Source organism: Euleptes europaea, chromosome 12 (genome assembly GCF_029931775.1).
Source record: "Euleptes europaea isolate rEulEur1 chromosome 12, rEulEur1.hap1, whole genome shotgun sequence".
In the NCBI taxonomy this organism is placed as follows: domain Eukaryota; kingdom Metazoa; phylum Chordata; class Lepidosauria; order Squamata; family Sphaerodactylidae; genus Euleptes; species Euleptes europaea.
Genome location: NC_079323.1, coordinates 29,740,149 through 29,761,204, shown reverse-complemented (window position 1 = coordinate 29,761,204; position 21,056 = coordinate 29,740,149).

Here is a 21,056-nt window from a genome sequence, read left to right as displayed (position 1 = left end):
TGTAGAAATCTGGCACAATTATTTGTTTGAATTTATACAGTCGGATATAGTCGAGAGGTTGCGCCAGAAGACTACATGGGAAGATAAGAATACAGAAATCAGGAGGAGATGGAAGACCTACCTAGAGTGGATATCAACAGAAGGAAGAAAAGATATTCAGTGGAAGATTCAGTCTTTGTGCCCGTGGCTGGGACTAAAAGATTAAAAACTACAAGGAGATGGAGTGGGGGAAGGAAGGGGGGTGGAAGGGGTTAAAAGGAAATGTGTAATGTATGGTATAAAAACAATGTATGTTGCATAAGTAACATATATCATAAACCTGTATAAAAAGAATAATAATAAAAAAAGACAAGCATTTTAAAAATCCCCATTGTCCTGCAAGGGAAACAGCACACACTTAACTCTCCCACGGAAATCACTGGGAGAACTATCTCAGAATCCCTACCGTGTTTACTCAGATGTAAGCCTTAATGAGCTCAATAGCATCTACTTGCATGACCTGGGTGGCCCAGGCTAGCCTGATCTTGTCAGATCTCAGAAGCTATGCAGGGTCAGCCCTTATTAGTATTTGGATGGGAGACCACCAAGGAATGCCAGGGCTGCTGTGCAGAGGAAGGCACTGGCAAACCACCTCTGTTAGTCTCTTGCCAAGAAACCCCCCCAAAAAAGGGGTCGCCATATGTTGGCTGCGACTTGACGGCACTTTACACACACACACAAATGTTTACTTGCATAGTCTTGCATCCGTAATAGCAATAAAGTGCCACAGTCAACAGGGCTGCACAAAATATAAGAACACAAGGCAAGATTTAAGCCCAGCAGCACCTTAAAGGACAACAAGCTTTCCAGGGTATAAATGTGCAAGATTCAAAGTTCCCTAACACTCAAAAGCTTATACCCTGGAAAATTTTGTTGGTCTTTTAAGGTGTGGCTGCACTCAACTATTGCTCTTCTACTGCAGACCAACATGGCTACTCACCTGAAATGCTCTTAATGCAAGGCAGACACTCTGTCCACGTAGCACCCTCTGAGGGACTTGCTGCCTCCAACCCCTCCAGCCTTTTCCCCAGCATGCCCCCCCACCCAAGATCTCTTTTTCGCTTTCCTTTAGAAGGTTCAGTCCTGACACCATCTACTCCCACAGTCGGCTGAAACCAACACGGGAAGCCAACTGGTCGGTCGCTAAAGCCTCTACCTTCCCAGCTTTCTTCAGTTGAGAAATAGGATTTCTCTGGGAGTATCCTGCCCAGCTGCTGAGGGGTGCACTTGGGTCTTTTCAAAACTTGCTGGCTAACTGTAAAATAGGAGCCAGCATGGTGTGGTGATTAAGAGTAGTGGACTCTGATGCGGAGAAACAGGTTCGATTCCCCACTCCTCTACGTGAAGCCTGCTGGGTGACCTTGGGCCAGTCATAGTTCTCTCAGAACTCTCTCAGCCCACGCAAAGGCAGGCAATGGCAAACCACCTGTGAATGTCTCTTGCCTTGAAAACTTTACGGGGTCACCATAAGTCAGCTGTGACTCGACGGCAGACATACAACTATAAATAAGGTAACGATAAATAATGTAAGTAAGTAAATAAATAAATAAATCCCAAGGTCAGTACAGATGACATACTGGATGTTCCATCTGAGCATTTAAATGAGATTTTCCTGCACCAGAGTATAATTTCCACCCAGTTGTGCCAAATCAGAAGCATGGAATCCAATGCCACTTTTTTAAAAAAACATTAGCACAAAGAACACGCATACATGGGTAAGAATGGGTTTGAATGTTTCACAGGCTTTTTCTTTTTGGCTTACCCTTCAAATAACTGGCTTAGCCCTGTTGTTTTGATGCAGTCAGATATTTGTTATACACGGCGAGTGTGGAAACCCACCAAATCCTTTCCTATAGACCCACAATGGAATGAGCAGTCCAACCTCTCTATGAAACCGCACACATGTTTACAAAGCTCATCCTACTAAATATGCACAGTTGTATCAATGAGGAAATTGCAAGAAGCAGCCTAGTCAGTAAATTACCCAGCAGCCGGCACTCTGAATGCCTACCTCATATGCTCTGTTTTACCTTCTGGAATTGTGAGCTAGCCATGTAATGAAAATGAGCCATTAGATGCAACTGCTTTGTGATAACAAGGCAGCAGAGTTTAAACTGGCAGCGGAAAACAGATTCTAACACCTGAGGACAAGATAACAAAGAAGGCAATTTGCATGGAATGTTGGTGTTATTTTACCTATAAGGTAGGAAAGCAAAGCAGTAGCTTTCCTAGTTAATCAGATGAAGTGCAATACAGACAGAAATTTTTGAATCTGCACACCAAAGAGCAGATCTTCATCCATCTAGATCCCTTAATGCATGGACTCAGGCTGGAGTTGGATGAAATATTCATAGTCAAGATCCTACCTATCAAGTTGTGCTAACTCATCATTTCCCTATTCTTGGGGTCAATTTTTGATTAAATTATAGAGGTATACAGCTATAAAATAGAATGAACTGTTTAAATTAAAATAGAATGAACTGTTCAAATTATAGAGGTATACAGCTATAAAACAGAATGAGCTGTTCCACCCACCAGATTCAAATTAGAAGCCATATCACACACACTGTCCAAGAAAATGAATGATGCTCAAGTGAGTGAATTCTAGGGGTCAAAACATCACGATTAACTCATTAACATTACTTAGACTGATCCTCATGTGAAGCTCCACATTTGAAATTACATGTCCTTAGATAGCAGTCAAGAGAAAAGGAATACTGGGAAAATGAGTGCTTGTTTTAGAAAACAAGACGGGAGCTCCAGGATTCAAAATGGCTGGCAGCACAATCCTCATCCCTTTAGAAGTCTTAGAAGGGTATAACTCCACTTCGGATTGCTGTGAAAGCCATTTCCATTAATTCTACAAGTATGGGAAAGGACTGGAAACATTCACTACCAATAAAAATATTCTACAGTAGGGTAGTTGGAATTTTTTTTTGGTAAAATTCAGATTCGGCAAAATTTGGCCTGTTTTGATACAGGAAATGCCGTAGTCTGAACTCCCCCAATTCGGATCCGTGGAATTTGGTGTGAGATTCGAAGTTCGGGAAAAAATTCGGCCATTTAAAGTCATTAAAAACACATTCGCGCCTTTCCGTGGCTCTGGGGGGGCATTTTTGGAGGTAGAGGTCCCAAAATTTCAGCGTAGCTTGAGGGGACCCTTCTTACAAGAACCCCCATGTTTTGTGAAGATTGGGTCACGGGGTCTGAAATTATGGGGCCCGGAAGGGGTCCCCCCATCCTTAATGTGCATCTTTATTCCATTCCCTCATTGGAATAAAGCCATAAAGGTCCCCCCTCTCAAACCAGTATGGCTCGGCCCCAAACGGGAAAAAAACCAAGGAGGAGGCATGGGTGCCGAGCGGTGCCAGGGAGAGACTCAAGCAAGCCGCACCGTTGCACTCAACCCCAGGCTAGGGGCAAAAAACAAAAGCAGAGCACAGCACACACTCCCGCAGAGGCGAGCGGGCACATCCCCCAGGCAGAACGGGTGAAATCCCCCCCTCAAACCAGTACGGCTCGGCTAAACCCCAAACAGGAAAAAAACCAAGGAGGAGGAGGCGCGGCCCGGGTGCCGAGCGGAGAGAGACTCGCTACCTGCTGCACAGACTCAACTTTAAACTTCAAAACTTTAAAAGAAGAACACACACTCCCGCAGAGGCGAGTGGGCACACACCCTCTGCAGAACGGGCGAAGCCCCCCCTCAAACAAGTATGGCTCGGCTCAACCCCAAAAGGGGAAAAAACCAAGGAGGAGGCACGGCCCAGGTGCCGAGCAGAGAGAGACTTGCTAGCCGCCGCACAGACTCAACTTTGAACTTTAAAACTTTTAAAGCAGAACACACACTCCCACAAAGGCAAGCGGGCACACACCACTCGGCAGAATGGGCGAAAGCCCCCTTTGGCTCCCCCCACCCACAGAAACTGATCCCCCCCCACACAGACTCTGCTTCCCCCCCCACACACAGAGAAAAAACCCCAAAATCAAACTGTGTAGATGTCTTCCAGCAGGAGCACGGAGAAATAAATCCAATGCTATTCCGGTAAGCACCAGCAGCTCGGCCCAGTCAGGAATCGGATCTCTCAGCAGCACCGGCACCAGATTGGAAAGCAATGAATACAGTCGGGATGGGAGGGGAGGGATGGGAGTTTTTATACTCTTCTCCTGGCCATTTCAAAAGTGAGAATCCCTGCTCTGATTGGCCAGGAGAAGACCCAGCTTGGCCACCATTGGCCGCGGGAGAAGGCTGCTTACTAACTGACGGTTATGCTGCTAATTCTGAGCCCCCGAATTTGCCAAATTTATTCGGCGAGCCCCGAACTCGCCGAATTCGGATCGTTTTCCTGCCTTTTTTTAATTAGGTTCCATCCAAACTGAAAACCGCCGAAACGGGGGAAATTTGGCTGTTTTTCGGTTCGGAACAAACCGAATCGACAGCCCTATTCTACAGATGCTCAGAGACACTTTCCTACCTTAAACTTGTTAGATAAAGCTAATGCAGCTCATGATGTCTTGATCCTTGATACTGAAAACAGAGCTGGGTGAGCTCATGTGAAGAGAAGCTTTGAAGTTTATGCAGTTTCGTTGTAATCTCTGTAAAGGCTAAGAGCCAACCAGACTTGATTTGAAAGTATTGGACTTTTGTGGTTCTAAACCACCCCACCAGGCACTTTGAACACATAAGCTGTTTTATGTTGAATCAGACTATTGGCCCATCAAGGTGAATGTTACCTACACTGACTGGCAGTAGCTCTCTGGGATCCATCACAACACCTGCTACTTGATTCTGTTAACTGTAGGTTCCAAGGATGCAATCTGGGACATTCTCCATGCCAAGCAGATGGTCTACTGTTGAGCCACACCCATACTATGATGATGGGTAAAAACGTTGCTAGGGGACAAGGTGATTAATTCTTTCTTTCCATGCTTCTTCCATGTCCCATAAGATATTGTTCTTGAGGGTGGATAAGTGGAAGTGGAAATTGGCAAAGGTCTGTTTTGTGAACTCTGCTGCATTTGCCCTTCTTTGAATCTGAGACAGCAACTCATAGGTACTGATGACTGCAAGAATTAAGAACACATATTGGTGGTGACCTGATGCTTGATCTATTTAGACTGTAGAGGACAGTATGGACGTTGCTAAAAGAACAGGAAGTGAAAATGTCTGCATAGGAAAAGTAGAACAGTCATGGAATGAGTGAGGTCTGCAGAAATTAAGCTCTCTATAATATCTTAGACTATCAGAGAACGTGAAAGGCTGTATGATCCCCCATGTCGTTACAGGAAATTTGCCGTGTAATTGGCTGTGTGTTGGAGTTAAAGGGATAGTAATCAGATAATTACTAACTGCTGAAAGGGATTTGTTCAAGGGCTTAACACAGATGGTTAAGGCCATTCCCCAGGGTGTTCATGGGCCATGAGGTAGATAAAAGGTAAAATTCATATAAACATACCTGCTGTCATCGCCTACACAGTACATCCTGAATCATGTGTATTTTAAAGGACAAAGACATCTAAAGATGAATAATATTTCCTTCCCCTCTTCCCACATCTAACACATAAAAAGCAATCTTGAATCAATATACACTATGATGCACTCACAAGTCCTCTGAAGCTATTACATTCTCTTTTGTTCACTGCAACTGGCAACCCACTACTGTGGGTATCAGGATCATCATGCAGGTCCCTCCAGTGAACCCAATCTGATTATGAACCCAAAGCAAGGAAGAGGATAGGTATATTACGGACACCATTCAGCTACTACAGTAGCCAGCCTTCTAATCTACAGCACAGTCATCATTAGATTTAAGTTAATTTGTTTTTGATTATATGGCCCATGTAAGAGAATCTACACAACTGTATTTCAGAAAGGTTGCCAACATTTTTTTTTACTGGCCCTTCTCCTTTCCCATAACCTGCAAAAATTTAGCAGATTAATCATTTTACATAATAGAAATAAGGTTACACAAAAAGTTTACTTTCTCCCTGTCAGGAGCACAGCCCGTAAAATAAGTTAGCATTCATAACTGTCATATGCCACATTCATGCCACATGCGTGTATGTGCATGTGTTATAAAGATACATTTTTTGTTTGAAAATCTGTCATTGGGTTACATTTGGAGTGTTTCAGCTAATGATTCCTACCTAACCTTGTTTCAAAGGCCTTTTTCTGTAGTTGTCCCATCTGGGCATTTGTCAGAGGGAACATATCCAATCATCACTAGTGTTTTTCATGGCACATATGCCAGGTGCTTCTTTCGAGAGAGGTTCTGCTCTCTCAAGCTACAAGGGACTGAAGTTTTCACATTTCTTAATGAATCCCCCCCCCTCTCTTCAGTTAGGCATAAAGGTTAGGATGAAGAATTATTCACAGTTATTTCAGATGAAGCTGTAGGTTTGTCCTGACCTTTCTTGCTTATTTATAGTATGTTTTCATGGGACCAACCATTTGAAGCGCCCACTGTTTGACATGTCTGTATTCTAATTTCTTCTACTGCTGCATGTTTTGCCAAGGCAAAGGAAACCAAGTATCTTTCCGGCCCATCTGAAGACAGCTTGCATAAAGCTTTATGAACAGACTTCCTAATTTCCTACTCTCGTCTGGAGAAAGGACTTAACCAAAACAATCAAATCCAGATTGACCTTTATGGTTTGATTTAGATCTGATCTCTTTTTGGCCATCTCTTCTCTGTAGAAAGCCAAATTAAATCCTCAGATCTGGAAACCTTCTTGATGTTCAGCAAAGATTAGTGTGTTTTTTGTCGCACTCACCAGCCTAAATTCTGGCCTCACTGAGATGCAGGCTGATGTCATTCATCCACAATAAGCCCACTTTTTTGTTAGTATGGATGACTTCTGACTCAAGGACATTGCTAGCATCACACTTTCACCATATAACAAAAGATACAGGATAAGGAACTAGAGAAATGATCCCAACTAAGAATATAAGAGGAGTTACTCAGGGGGCCATTTCAACCAGCACACTTCCCCCCACAGTCACTAACCAGATGCCCCACCCTCCAGGAAGGCTACAATCTGATCAAGAAGGCAATTTCCTTGTGCAAAGATTACCCCCAGCAACGGATACAATATCCTCAATAATAAAGGCTTATTTAGGCCTGACAGCTAACAACCATGGCTAGACATAACCTCCATGACTTTGTCAAGTCCAATTTTAAAATTGCCTATGCTAGATGCCATTTCTACATCCTATAGTAATGAAATCCATCCATTATATGTGGTGTGAAAACATACTTTTATTAGTCCATCCTGAATGTATTGCCAACAATTTCACTGGATGACTCTTGAATTCTAATATTGTAATAGAGGGAGAACCAGTTCTATCTACTTTATCAATACCATGCATAATCTATACATTTCTATCCAGTCAATACTTAGTCAAATTTTTTCTACATTAAACAGTTCCAAAACATTTAGCCTGCGTACATGGAGTAGAGACTTTGACTGAGTCATCCAACAAAACCCTGAGATCTTTTCCTGGTTGGTCACCTCCAGTTCAGATGTTATCAAGGTATACAAGAAATTAGATCTGCTTTTCAGTGTTTGTGACAAGTAAGATAAGGTATTGTTATCGTGTTAATAACCTGGAATCTGCAGTAAACAGAGAGGTAGCAAAGTTTTCAGATAACCAAAGTGAACTGCAAAGTTTGGAAAGGATCTCTTCAAACTGAACGAGAGGACAACGGCATGGCAAAGTTCAGTGTAAGTAAATGTATAGTGATGCATATTGGGACAAAATTCTTAATACTCTGTAATGTTGGAAAAGCCACCAAGGAATACTTGCACACTCAAACAAATAAAAATTAAACTGGCATAGTACCACTGACTTGTTATATCTATATATTGTCCACCCCAAAAATGTGCACAGTGAGATCAACCAAACTGAACACAAGATGTGGAACCGGCAGGACTAGAAAGACCCAAATCACAAAGGGTCACAACAATGTAACTTCTTTTATATATTAAGATGATTATAAAGTAGAGTTGCACCATTAGTTCTGTCATTAACTGTAACAGCTGTGCAAGTAAAAAGAAATTTGAGTTTCTGAAGACTTCCGTTTTTCTCTCAACATATCTTTAAGGTACAGTTTTAAAATCTGTACTCTTGTGATCCTCCTTTTATTACTATTGCATGCTTCACAAGTGAGATGACATTTTTACTGTCACCCCATATATGCCCAAGTCCATTTGCTGATTGCAAAAGGGAAGCATTTTTCAAGCACATAAATATTGGCCGCAGCTGGTGAGCTAAACGTTCCTGAATAACATCAGATGAAAATGTGCAGCTGCCAGACATTCAAAAAGGCATACAACAAAATGTGGGAGAAAGTCTGTGCAGCTAAGAATTACCATGTTTCCAGGAATTATCTGGCTGAACTCCTTGCTTCTTCATCTGTAGTAGATTCGCTGACACTTGTAAAGTACCATATTTTTTTTAAAAAAGGCAATATTTTAACAAACATAAATGACTATGGAACTTTAGTGCTATGTGCCATCTCTGATAGAGTCAAGTTCTCACTATTGAGAACTTTAGTGCTATGTGCCATCTCTGATAGAATCAAGAGCTACAATTAATTTTTACCTGAAATGGAATGGGAATAGGGTGGGTGTGTATGTCAAAATCATGTTAATGTGGAATCGAGGCTCAAAACTGAGTGGGAACTGTGCTTAAATGTGATATACTGCATCTTCATGTGGGATGTATTTGAAAAACACCAGCATAAGGAAAACCAATCATGCTGGATTCTCACAATATTGTGAGTGAGAACTAATAATTAGTTAGGCAGTCTTAATACTACAGACCCCGTTGTTGTAGCAGGGCTGTGAGCAAAAGGGAACCACTATTTTTCCAGCATTACTTTTTTCAGATATCCACGAGCTCAATGTGGGCTCCCTGGTGCTGCCTTTCCAAAAAGCCTGAAAATTACAGGTGGTTCAGAATATACCCCATCAGGTTGTTTATCTAGAAATGCTATATGGAGCACATAAATCCAATTTTAAAACAACTTCCATAACACCCAGATGATTTCTGAGCCAATTCAAAGTGCTGGGGTTTGTTTGTTACCATTAAAATTCTAACTGTGTAGAAACCTATCTATATAATTAGGTCACCTACAGAGGATACATAGTCTCCCTTTGCCTGGGACGTGGTGGATGGATTATGTGTCTTAGAATATGTACCTTAAATAAATAAATAGCTGTAAGTGAAATATGCATACCCCAACATATCTGGGGCTTGTAACTCATTTGGTGGAGGAAAGATGGAGTCTGGCTTCTAGCAACCTTCAAACCCAGCTCGCCTCTTGTTTTTTATTTTTCCTCTTATCAGCTCTTTTTAGCTCTATTTTTTGTAACTTGTTTGACAAACTGGTAACAATGGACGTAAGGCATTGCAGATGGAACAGGCTAAAAGTGAGAAGGGCAAACAGATTTAAATTAGAAATCCATTTCTTGGACTAGGAAATGGTTTCAAGATAAAATTACTCTTAGGTTTTCCACACATTCTATAAACATCCAACATTTACAGTTTTCTCTATGTTACTTGTGTTTGGCTGTTGGGTTATTCAGACTGCAAATGTAAATATAAAGAATAAGAACCTACCCTTGCAAACTTTGGTTCCATTGTGTACCATTTTCTGCAGTTCCTGTCACTGTTGCTGCAACCTTGTGGAGTAAGCAAGAAACACCCCCACATTTATAGAAGTAGTTCTTTTGATGGTGGCACAGATGAATAATCCAGTACCTAAGATGGAAGCAGCAGGACCTACAGAAACAAAGTGCCGTCGTAGCTGAGTGCAATGCAATGAATATAAAATGACACTAAGCCTTTTTTAGGTCAAGGGTTTGTGTGCATGTGTGTGTTTCTAATATCTAAAGATTGTGCTTCAATTATTGCTCAAAGCTGTGTTCTCAGCGCTAATAGATTGCATATTATCATTGGTATACAAAAGTTATTCACAATCACATCCGATTATATATGATAAGGTATTTTCATAAATAAAACAGGACTTACCTGTCTTCCCCCTTCTCATTGCAGCCCACTTACCTCCCAAAAATCCTGCTCCTAACGGACAGCATAACAGCCTGAATAGCCCTGACTAGCCTGAGCTTCTCAGAGCCTGGAAGCTAAGCATGGTCAGCCATGTTTAGCACCTGGATGGGAGACCACTGAGGAAGACCAGGATTGCTATGCAGAGGAAGGCAATGGCAAACCACCTCTGAACATCTTTTGCTTTGAAAACCCCATTGGGGTTGCCTTAAATTAGTTGCGACTTGGCAGCATTTAATTATGATAAGGGACAGGACTGGAGACCTCCCAGGAATTACCTAAAGGGCATAAAGCATGTGGAGAGGGACTGTTGAAACGGTGCCATCCTAAGCAGGTCTATGCAAAATTCTACTCAGGTCTATTCAGTGGTGGCCTACTCTCAGGAAAGTATTCTTAGGAATAAACTGTGTCCTCAAATTATTTGTCATATTGTAGTCCAACTTTCCTTCTAGGAATTTAGGGCGGGAGACACAGTTATCCTTTTTATTTCCACAACAACAGGGCTTTTAAGTTGACAAGGAGTGACTTGCCTAATTTTAAAATGTTTACGTTCTACTTTTCTATAAAGCTCAAAGTAGCTTAAATCACATAAAACAGTTGAAAGTATACATTAAAAACAATAAACATATCCATACCATTAGACCATCACAAAGCCAAATTCAAACAAAACATGGAAACATAACAAGCCATTGGCCAACAAGACCAAATAGAAGGGAGGGGTGGGAACAGTTTCATATATAACACAGACCCTTGAAGAAAGGGTCCTAAAGGCTACAAGGAAGGTGCTCTCTAGGCAGGCGATTCATCAGAGATGGAGCTAGGGTTGCCAACCTCCAGGTACTAGCTGGAGATCTGCTATTACAACTGATCTCCAGCCAATAGAGATCAGTTCACCTGGAGAAAAATGGCCGCTTTGGCAATTGGACTCTATGGCATTGAAGTCCCTCCCCTCCCCAAAACCCGCCCTCCTCAGGCTCCGCCCCAAAAACCTCCCGCCAGTTACGAAGAGGGACCTAGCAACCCTAGCTGGATCCATGATAGAAAAGGCTAGACATTGCCTTGCAGATCATTCAGAATGAAGGGACAAATAATAAAACCACTTAAAGAAGGCAGTTGGTGCATGTGTTTGTACAGGGAGAGATGGATACGTGGGCCTTAGATCATGGAAGGCTTTAAAGATAAGAACAAGCATTTTGAGCCCAGAAGCATATAGGCAAGTAGCTCAGCTGGTCTACAACCAATGGTAAGTGTTCATTGAGCCAGCATGGCGGACTCTAATCTGGAGAACCGGGTTTGATTCCCCACTCCTCCACATGAAGCTGGGTGACCCTGGGCCAGTCACAGTTCTCTCAGAACTCTCTCAGCCCATGCGAAGGCAGGCAATGGCAAACCACCTCCTAACGTCTCTTGCCTTGAAAACCCTACAGGGTCACCATAAATCAGCTGTGACTTGGTGGCATTTTCCATCACCACAAGTGTTCATAGTGACATACCCAATGAGGTGAAAGTCAGCTGCATTTTGTGCTAGTTGTGTTGGTGAGCTTCTTGTTCAAGCATAACACCCAACTCACTACACTGTACTTTTTCACATTACAGGTTTGTCAGGAAAATGTGGCTGATGTTGTTTTCTGAGAAGTGGTATAAGCTCCCTGTTGCTCATGGACAGTATTCAATAATTCTATTACTGCATTTCTAATAATTTGCACATTTAGAAGGACATGTCAGCTTTGATTTCACAACATCGAGACTGGCCTATGGCTGCATGTTTCTATGACACTGCATTTCTCTTTTCTGTCTCCATGTAGGATTTACTGGCTATCTAATGCCAAGCAAATGCATCCTTCTTTTTAGATTTTAAATGGAGTAAATTCCAAGCCTCACATGATGTTTATATAAGATAGCTTGGGGTCGATTTTACACACATAAAAGTCAGGAAATTTAAGAACGGATGGCTCCCTCAGCAACCTTAACTCACCCAAGTTGCACATATCTAATAAGGCAGAGTTAACAGCATACACATGAATATAAAATACTACTCCAGCAAATCTCAGCCATCACATTACATTAATATTGATTTGTTTCATTTAATAATAGATTGTCCCATCATTGCTTTCGAGAGAGAACAAGCTGCTTATTAAACCAGTACTTTAATATTAGGGCATCATTCTAACACCCTCCCCCCTCTCCCTCCCAGCATATTTTATTAACATTTGCTATTTTAGAGATGAGACACGGTTTCTCTGTTGGAGGAAACTGGCAATGTGCTCAGGTGGAATTTAGTCACCAATTTAACAGTATCTCAGAAATAGCAGTTAGAGCATTTTTAATTAAAAATGTGAAATCTAAGTGGGATGACAGACAAAAAAGACACAAACATTATCTCTGCAAAAGAAGGCTTTGATAACAGATAATGAAATTCCCTCCTTCTTGCTCTCTTTTTTGAGGCCAGAGCCTCAAGGGATGTAAACTGGTCCAGATTCAAGCAGGCAGCCGGCGAACATTAACGTGCTTCTTCTAGACTATCCCTGAACATTATTCAGAAGCTTTGGCCGGCACATGGAGCATCTTCTTAGATTTCCATACAAAAAATGGGAGTTAAAAAGATTTACCTCCGAGGTAAAGGTTATCTGATTTGGGGCCTCTATGAACCACCCCAAGAAAAGGTTGAAATCTCTTTCTCTCAGGCATGTTTCACTTAACAACAAAGACTGGAAGAAGCTTTGCTTTCCTCGCAGAAGTCCCCACAACTGGAGTGTCAAGTCACTTGGCAAACTGACCAGTGCCTTGATTCTTCAAGTACCTTACTTCCCTGTGAAGAAAGCAACATATGAAACACCAGCCACACACCTGTATCTATCATCCATGTACACTGATCACAAAATGCCCACAGCTATGTGCAAGCAAGACCTGGATCCGAAGCTCTCTTTACTCTGAGCAGGTTCCCTACTAGTGTTGCCAACCTCCAGGTACAAGCTGGAGATCTCTTGCTATTACAACTGATCTCCAGCCAATAGAGATCAGCTCACCTGGAGAAAAGGGCCGCTTTAGCCATTGGACTCTATGCATTGAAGCCCCACCCCTCCCCAAACACCTCCTGCCAGTGGCGAAGAAGGACCTGCAACCCTATTCCCTACTCTTTTTCATCCTTGTCTCTTGCTTGTTTTGCTACTTTCACACAGCCCAAATAATGCACTTTCAATCCACTTTCAATGCACTTCGAAGATAGATTTGACTGTATGAACTGGCAAAATCCACGTGCAAACGATTGTTAAGGTGCATTGAAAGTGGATTGAAAGTGCATTATTTGGGCTGTGTGAAAGTGCGTGTCAACTTTGGGGTGTGTGTGATGGATTTTGGTTTCCAAGAATGTATCCTTTTTTTCCCTTGCAAAATAATGGTCATGGACTTTCAGCACAATGAAATCTAATGTTCTGAACTCTTCCAAAACTGCGTTCTCAATAGAACAGATCAGCAGCAAACCGGCCCCCACCCCCACGAGCACCACACTGCTTATGATGCTTGAGAGGGTAGACGGGAGAGGCACACGCTGCAGCACACAGTTAACCAAAAGCTCCACCAGAAATGAACAGTAACAGTTTCATTAACCAAGGGAGGCTTTTCTCTTCTGACAATTTACAAATTAATCATCACAGGGAGAAATAGCATTTCCCCCTCCTCCTCCACCCCAAATACAAATATTGTGTTCGTTTCTTCCGAACCCCCCCTCCCGTCCTCGCCCTGCAGTTGGTGCATGTGTTTGTACTTTGCAGCTCATCATTTAAATTAACTTGCTGAGCGCCGAGTCCCCGGATGGTCGGAGGCACTATCTGGTCCATCGGAGGAGCCGGGCCTGCTCACGTGGCCGCTCTCATTAGCGAGCGGCGCCGCCGCAGCTGTGCTGCCTTTGATAAGCCCGGCTCCCTTCTCACAAGTACACCGCCAAGCAATTAAAACAGCAAAGGGGGCCTTCCCCCCGCCCCCTCCTCCCTTCCCCCTTCCTTCTCCTAACTTGAATAAAAAATGATTTGATAAATTATTCTTTTCAGAGCTGAACACTCAGGGAAAAGGAAAGGTGGGGGGTAAGGAGTGGAGAGAGCCACAGGAAAGGGGAAAAATGCATTCTTCGGGATTTTATTTTTCTCATGAATTCCCAGCTCCCTAGCAATCAGGCCAAAGCTTGGGGCCTAGGGGCAAGGTCTGGGGCTGAGCTAAGGATAGGGTTGCCAACCTCCAGTTGGTGGCTGGAGATCTCCTGCTATTACAACTGATCTCCAGGTGACAGAGATCAGTTGGCCTGGAGATAGGGTTGCCAGGTCCCTCTTCGCCACCGGTGGGAGGTTTCGGGGGCAGAGCCTGAGGAGGCTCCCTCCTTATGCTCCACCCTTAAAATCTCCAGGTATTTCCCCTCCCTCTTTATGCTCCACCCTTAAAATCTCCAGGTATTTCCCCTCCCTCCTTATGCTCCACCCTTAAAATCTCCAGGTGTTTCCCAACCTGGAGCTAGCAACCCTAACTGAGGATATCATCCACTGGGGCCTGCTTTGCCAGTCAAGAAGCTGGCATTAGGAAGCACAGATCAACCTTAGGTGTTGGCAGTCTGACTCAAGGATACATATTCAAGAGCCCTTCAGTTAACATGGACTGGTTGTCAGTAAACAAGTGTTTGGTGGGGGGAGCGCATGCTGTCCCATTGTGAGGAATAAGCCATCTGTCCATCACACCATTCCTCCAAGAGGCCTTCAGTGGAATCTAAGCAGAGGTGCTTCCTTCTCAGGCTTGTAGTGTCACACTGTTCACTCCTATTTCACTGACACAACAATACCTGGCTTTCCCCAGTCAACGGCTCTCTCACCTGTCACCTCACTTGCCATCTTTGCATCCTGCAAAACTGTGCATCTGCTGCTTCTCTTTGTGAGTCTAGCAGATTTACAGTGTTTGCTAGAGTTCTGCCTGCTAAGGGGGTTTGTTTCAGTTGGGAGGCTGGAGCCCTCCCAGGCCAGCAGATCTGCTCCGTAACTCAATTTTAGTTCAGCCATTGCTGCCCAGAATATTGGGGTAAGCTTGTTCCCTTTTTAAAAACAAGAGTCGTGGCAATTAACATAACCAAGTGATTCCACTCCAGATCTAACACATTATTTTCCCAGTTCCGAAAATAGTCGAGAGTGGGGGTAGCAACCAAGGGCTGTCCAAACAAGGCTGTCCCCTAACAGATGATGGCAGAAGCCCTTCTGGGTGGGACAGTGTTTTTTTAAAGTTTCCCAGAAAGGGAAATGCTAAACAATGACTCCCCCAGAGAAGAGCTATCAACTGAGATGGCAGTAATGCAAAGTGAATTATTTTTTTCCAGTCATCAAACTCCCCTTGGCCAGTTAAATCTCTGCACTAGTCTGTCTTATCTACATAGTGTGAGCCAAAAAAAAAAAAAAAAATCACATAGGGTTTTATCTTGTCCTTGGCTGAAATCTATGCTCTTTCTACTCCACAGAAGTTAGAAGGGAAGAAGTTAGAAATTAGAAGGGAATTTTCCAAGAAATAATTCATTGCTTCCATTCCCCTATTTAGAACTTTAGCAAGAAGATACCCGCTAGGCCCAGTAATTTCTTTAGTGGAAGAAGTTGTGTTCCCTTCTCCTGTCACAGTGTCTCTAGCCTAACAAGACAGAATCCTGTCTTCCTGGGATTGGTTTCTGATTTAGTGATGTGTACTGTTCGCCGTTGGATGGCTAGGGTTTTATCTCCCCCACCCCCGCTATTACTCCAGATCAGAGGTTCCCAACGTGGTGCGTCTGGGCACCATGGCACCTGCAGAACTTTTCCTGGTGCCAACCAAGTGTTTTTAAAAGTGGGTGGGACCAAGTGGCGATCAGACTCTATGGCACTGATTAGACTCTATGGTTTCCACCCAGCAAGGCTTCTGATTGGCCTTTGAAGATTTGATTGGCTGTGCAGATTTTTGCTTTCACAGCAGCTGCCACCATAGTACAAGGACCTTCACTGTATGACTAAAGGTAAACTGCAGCAGCCGTTTTATGGCTGCCGTCACTTCCAGTGGCAGCCATTTTGTGTCTGTGCTTGCCATAGAAATGGCAATCCAAAGATGCCCGGAGGATCAAATCCAAAGGTGCCCGGAGGATCAAAAACATTAGGTACTCCTGCTCCAGATAGACAGGAAGTTTTAAAGCACCTAACGAAGCACTTTCCACTTCCCTGGAAAAGTTCCCTCCACCAATATATGTAGCAAATAGGGTTGCCTATTCCAGGTACTAGCTGGAGATTTCCTGCTATTACAACTGATCTTTAGCTGAAAGAGATCGTTTAACTTGGAGAAAATGGCCACTTTGGCAATTGGATGCTATGGCGTTGAAGTCGCTCCCTTCCCCAAACCCCGCCCTCCTCAGGCTCTAACCCAAAAACCTCCCACCAGTGGGGAAGAAGGACCTGGCAACCCTAGTAGTAGAGTCTGAGGTAGTTGGGATTCTTGGGATGTTGCTAGAGGCTCTGATTGATATGTGGGAGCATTTGACCTAAACCAAACACATTGGGGTGGGGGCAAGACAGGTAGCTAGCTGGCTAAAAAGTGATCTAATGTGGAGTCATAACATAGGTGGTTCTGGATAAAGTTAAAACAAACAAACTATGCAGAGCCAGAGACTTGACTGCATTCTTCCAGCCACAGAGCTTGAAGGTTGAGAAACTCAGGTTGGAGACCATGAAGACCTTTGAAAAAATATAAGGGGTCCCACTTTGACACTTCTAAATCAGTAGCTGGGGGGCTATCCCAAGAAGTATGGAGTCAGGCCAAGCCTCCTGTAATCTGAGAACTATAAGCATGAGATTGGTACTTTGGTGAGCAGGAACCAAAGAAGTGAGCTTAAGGTTGCCAGGTCCCTCTTTGCCACCAGCAGGAGGTTTTTGGGGTGGAGCCTGAGGAAGGCGGGGTTTGGGGATGGGAGGGACTTCAATGCCATAGAGTCTAATCGCCAAAGCAGCCATTTTCTCCAGGGGAACTGAACTCCATTGGCTGGAGATCAGTTGTAATAGCAGGAGATCGCCAGCTACTATCTGGAGGTTGGCAACCCTAGGTGAGCTATTTAAGGGAAAAGAGGCTGAGATCACATTAGGGTTGCCAGCTCCAGGGCAAGTACCTGGAGAGTTTGGGGGTGGAGCCTGAGGATGGCAGGGTTTGGGGAAGGGAGGGACTTCAGTGGGGCATAATGTCATAGAGTCCACCTTCCAAAGCAGCTGTTTTCTTCAGGTGAACAGTTCTCTTTGCCTGGTGAGCAGTTATAACAACAGCAAATCTCCAGCCTCCACTTGGAGGTTGGCTACCCAAGGTCACATAGTGTTTAGAAAATGTACAGCTGTTGTGACAAAGTGAAGAAGTGGGACTGCAACTGATTGTGATTCATAAATTAGTTCAAGAAGACTACACTGACGCTAGGAAAAGGATCACAAAAAAGATTCTTCCTGGAGCCCAGAATAAAAATAGAAATGCCTTGAGGCAAAGAATAGAAAAGAGAATGACACATTAGGGAACAGAGGACTAAACAAGAGGGCTAAATAACGGGGAAGAGTAGAAGATTATATACATAGCAGGATGGAGTCTGTACATGTAGGGGTTGATAGGAGAGTATCTACATTATTCAAATTACCCCACCTTTCATACTTCAATAACACCATTCTGAAGTCCCGGGACAAATCATGTAATACGATTCTACACGTTGCTTCACATCTAAATTAGGTTGAGTTGGATCCCACTGAGCCCCTGTCAGCTGCTTCTCTTACCCACCCACCTGGCACTTGTTAGATCTTTCTGTGTCAAACCCATCATCCTTCCCACATCACTTCCACTGAAAACAAGTGGTGCATACATGTGCAGGATGATTAAAATAGCCCTAACATAAAGAGAGAGCAGGAAGACTTAAGGGACCTCAAGGGAGAGATGATGGGGTGGAACACATGTGGTGGGGCAAAGAAAGCAAAGCAAAGGACATGGGTGTGGACATGAGGCAGCACATGCCCTCCCTATCCTTAGCCTTAGGTCCCGAATATAAATGTCAGCTCAAATATACTGGGCTCCAATGCACAGCCTTAACAGAGAATTAGATGGCAAAGTTTTAAGATATATATATATCCCATGCATTTACATTGGATCAGTTTTACATCTTGATTCCTAAGTGGAGCCTTTTGGAAAGGGCAAGCTACAAATCATATGCATTTTTTTTTAAAGTAGCATGCCGCAAAGTGAGATTTCTAGCAATGGTGCATGGCAATCCTTGTGCGGAAGGTTGGAAAATGGCAACTGTGCCTTTCCTCTTGGAGGATATTTCTCATGCAGAGAGAGTGCAACCCTCCAATGTGTCTTCCAGTCAGTGACACCCAGGGAATGTTTTATGGATGAGGCTTCATCACCTGTTGGCACAGGGAGTAGAAGGCACAGCAGCCAATGATGGATGGCTCCTAAAAATCTGCACTGTGTCCTCTGCGTCTCCGCCATCCCTCATTATCATGCATCATTTCAATCGCATCCTATTGCCGATGCTTGGACACTCCCTGTTTCCAACCCCTGTGTAGGCTGATGATCTTCCTCCTTGTACCCTGCACAACTTCCAAGACATTCTTATCCTACCTTTTAAAGAATCCCTTTAATTAAAAAAAATACAAAGAGTAGACATCAAAATATGTGACTTTCTAGGAAAATGTATACCAAAACTTGCAGGTAGACAGACTGGTCTAATAAGGGACGCCTACCCCTCACCCCAATGCAATAGTAGTATAATATAATACTTTTTTATTACAAGTACCTACAACATAGTAAAGAAGCCTTTGAGTTAACCACAATTCTGTTTTCAAACTGGAAATGGAGCAAAAAGCGAAGCTGGAAAAGGGGAAAGATGTCGAAGGGCTGATAAAATGCTCTAGTCTGCTGTTGGTCCTAGAATTAAGGGGAGGTGGTGTTATGTAGGCAATTATTTACTTAAAATACTTATACCATGCCTTTACACTAAAGGTGTTCTAAGTGAGTAGAAGAAAATATCTTAAAACAATATAAGTACAACCATCCAATAAAAAAAGAAAAGAAAAGAGAACAAAATGGTTGCAAACAAGACAACGTACTACTCCATCCAAATGGTTCATCTAATTAAACAGTTCTTAATTTGCTACTGGAAGTATGGAAGTATGGGTGGCCAGTGCATATCTCTAGGGAGGAGATTCCATAGTTGGGGTACTACCCCTGAAAAGTCCCTGTTTATTACCTATCTAATGTCTGGTGACAGAGACACCTGAAGCAGAGCTACCAATAAAGACCACAGCAAGCAAGTTCTTCAGAAAAGGAAGTTCTTCAGAAACCTTTGTTAAAGGTCAATACTTTTCTTTAAGACTATTCAAACAATGCAATCTTAACAGAGTGACACCCTTCCAAACCCATCAGTGGCGTTAGAAGTAACTATGTTTAGGATTACACGATAAATGCCATCAACTACAGAACATGCTTTACAGGTTGATATTTCAGTTTGTGGCCAGAAACAGACTGGGATTCAGGACAGAATGTTGGCTCAGTGTGTGGCAGTGGTAAAAAATAACAACTGGGATTATTAGGAAAGGGAAAATAAAGCGGTCAAATTTATACTGTACCTTCTACAGAACTGTGGTGTGGCTTCATTTGGAATACAGCGTATACAGTTCTGATTGACATATCTCAAAAAGGATATTGCAGTCCTGGGAAAAGTACAGAGGAGGGCACCTAAGACGATAAAGGGGTTGGAGCACTTTTCCTATGAGGAAAGGCTGAAGAGTCTGGGAACCTCCATATTCAGAGGCAGGAGATATCTGAAACCCAGTGCTAAGAGGCAATATTGGGGAGGACCTTAGCCTTTTATGCCCTGTTTGTTGCCCCACCAGGGCAACTGGTTGGCAATTGTGTGAAACAGGAATCTGGACTAGATAGACTACAGGCCTGACCCAGCAGGAATTTTCTTATGTTCTCATGTTAACCATACATATAATGGGTCTTGCTGAAGTCTTACTTAAACTCTGGAATAGGGAGGGGTTATGGTTTAACCTTGTTGATTCTCCAGGGCCTCTTGATGGTTTTGAATACTACTGATCAAAGCATCCTTCTGGATTACCTTCCTAAGTTGGGACCTGGAAGCACCACATTTCAATTGTTTCCACCCTTATGCTGGGAGGTAATTGCATGAGTAGGGTTGCCAACCTCCAGGTAATAGCTGGTGATCTCCTGCTATTACAACTGATCTCCAGCCGATAGAAATCAGTTCACCTGGAGAAAATTGGACTCTATGGCACTGAAGTCCTTCCACTCCCAAAACCCTGCCCTCCTCAGGCTCCACTCCAAAAACCTCCCACCGGTGGTGAAGAGGGACCTAGCAACCCTATGCATTAGCTGGTGCTGAGAGACCTTTGCAACATTTGTTATTATGAGGATACTGCAGAGTTCCAAAATGCTGGGAGAAGTCATTCAGTGATCTGGTGCCACCAATATTTTGAGAACACCTTGCTTCACTTCTTTTCATTGATGCTTGTGGCAATCACTACATATGCTGCCAGTGAATTTCCCAATGTAATTACTCCCTGAGTAAAGAAGTATTTCCTTGTGCCATCTACCTATATCTGTCAGCCTCATCAGGTACCCCCGAGATCTAGTATTATGGGAGAGGAAGAAAAAGCTTCCTCTATCCACATTCCCCACCCCACCTTCGCTTTTTTTTTTAATTGATAAAATCACTAGATGCCTTAATATTTATGAAACTGGGCATTTTTCCTGATTGAATCCCCAGACATAGAAGTATAGCTATTTTATGGTGTCATACTATGCTGCAGAAGAATGAGAAACTTTGGATGAAAGTGTTCTATACTCAGAGCATATTGACATATCAAGAATAAGAAAATGGGAATGCTCTTTATATGTACTTTTAAGAGGCACTAAA